The 2,247-nt window shown below is 36.6% G+C and overlaps 1 pseudogene; it reads left to right on the top strand.

The window, feature by feature from the left end:
* Positions 1–884: 884 nt before the first annotated feature.
* On the top strand, positions 885–2,000 carry LOC111012962 (class V chitinase-like; annotated as a pseudogene).
* Positions 2,001–2,247: the final 247 nt, after the last annotated feature.

Here is a 2,247-nt window from a genome sequence, read left to right as displayed (position 1 = left end):
TTGTCGAATATGTAGTAAAAAAAAAATCAATTGGGTCATTCACAAAAAATTTGTGAAAATTTGTTAAAATTTTTTTGATAAATATTAAATAATTATTTTATTAACCTATTTAAACCATGGGTATGCTACTCGAATACTACGACATAGAATATAACTTGCTCACAACAAAATAAAACCCAACCAATTAAAATTTTCATTTTTCCAAGTGCTAGGTTTATGTTGCATGCTCGCATGTCCAAATATATTAATAAAATGATAGTTTAACAATAACCAGCATGAGTTGGTCCATTGTTTCAAATGGACCAAGGTAAGTTCTAAAAGATTTAGAGAAAATGGGTTTAAATTAAAATTATTGTGGTCGGTTTATCTAATCAAATGTAGTAGCGTCGGACGACGAAATTAATAATAGAGACAATTTTTTTAGTACAATAAATTGGGAGTCGAAGTGTTGAACTTCCAACCTCAAAAAATAGAAAGTAGGTGTCATTTAGCTTGGCAAATAGATGGACACTCTTGAATATAATAAGACAAAACAAGGTTAGGTTGGAACATACTTGGTGAAATAAATTATTAGCATCTAGTATATTTCTCATAAATTATATCCATAATTTGCATCTAAATAAATAAGAATTCAAATACGATAATGAAGAAATTACCAATAGCAATGTGAAGTCGTTGGTTATTTTTAAATGAAGACCGTATATATTATAATTGAAGACCGAAGAAATTAAATGTAGTAGTATATATATGAGATTTGGATGAAATAGATTTACAATGTAGCAAGCGATCCAAGTGAATAGAGTGATTTCAAGGAGACCTTGTAGCTCCATTATTTCCTTGTTGAATCTATCCATCGAAAATATCCCAACCAATGACTGACAAATTTTGTGAATGGTGGCTATTGACTGAGCAGCACTGCTGCGCAACTTCCTGCTACCAATATTGATGCTACGCTAAAATTATGAAGTGATAATTCCTTTTGAGGAATATAACATAATCAATACATTCTCTTCACAGGTGAGATCGAGCAATCCAGATGTGAAAACTCTATTGTCTATTAGAGGAGACAAAAAGGTATTCTCTGATATGGCAAGCGACCCCTCAACACGCGATATATTTATCAAATCCTCAATCAAGGCAGCAGTTGACGGTGACTTTAACGGCCTGAATCTACGCTGGCTGTATCCATCTACGCAAGATGATATGCAAAACTTCGATTACCTGATAACTGAGTGGCGCAAGGCTGCTGAGGATGATGCTAGAGACAACAATTGAGCGTTGTGGCTCCTTGTGGCCTCGGTGTCGAACGCAACCTATGTTGGGTCCAATGTACATGTCGTGTACCAAGCTAGAGCAATCAGCGAGAACCTGGACTGGGTGAACCTTATTTCTTACGACTTTTACACCCCAACTTCATCTCCAGGTTACACTGGACCATCCTCTGCATTCGTCAACCGCAAAGCCAACTCCTTGTCCACACATTTCGGTATCGATTCGTGGGGTAAAAGTCTTGGCGATTTGCCTTTTGAGAAGATTGTGATTGGAATTCCTTTCCACGGGTGGGCATGGAAGCTCACCAACCCTCTCCAGCACGACGTGTTTTCCAAGGCTGACGGCCCAGCTGAGTCTACTGGAGAATATGAGATTGCTCCAGATGGTAAAATTGACTACTACGACGTCCAGAACTTCATACATGAGACTCAAGCTGAAGTTGTCCCAAATGACCACAAATTTGTGATTGCCTACACCTTTAATTCCGAGACGACTTGGATTGCCTACGAGAGTAAAGACACCATTCCTCACAAAATTGACTTGGCTAGGTCAATGATGACGCTCGGTTACTTTGCTTCCGACATTGCTGCCGACGATCAACTCAACACTCTTGCTAAGGCTGCCAAACCCAGTTGGTACTAAATTTCCATTTCTTATTTTAATTTCTTGTAAACTACAAGGTTGATGGTCGTCCTTATTGTCTCTCTTGTGTCTGTCTTCTTTCAGTAATTCCTGTATTTCCTATCATATATCCAATAAAATTGCTGGTGTGTTATGTTTTTATGTACCTAATTTCTTTTCTCATATTCGACATATATTATTCTTCCTCTTAGGGTTTTAAGCTCGACCAATTTTGTTTCTCGATAGCTTTGACTAATCCATTGGTTAAAATATATATTTTCGACGGAATGCTAATATGCTCGAATCTCACCCCATATATTATACTAAAACAAAAAAAAATTGTATTTAGATAAA

Source organism: Momordica charantia, assembly GCF_013281855.1.
Source record: "Momordica charantia cultivar OHB3-1 chromosome 8 unlocalized genomic scaffold, Mcharantia_2.0 BLBB01000008.1, whole genome shotgun sequence".
Classification (NCBI taxonomy): domain Eukaryota; kingdom Viridiplantae; phylum Streptophyta; class Magnoliopsida; order Cucurbitales; family Cucurbitaceae; genus Momordica; species Momordica charantia.
Note: the sequence above shows the minus strand (reverse complement) of the source record. Positions and strands in the feature narration are given on the sequence as shown.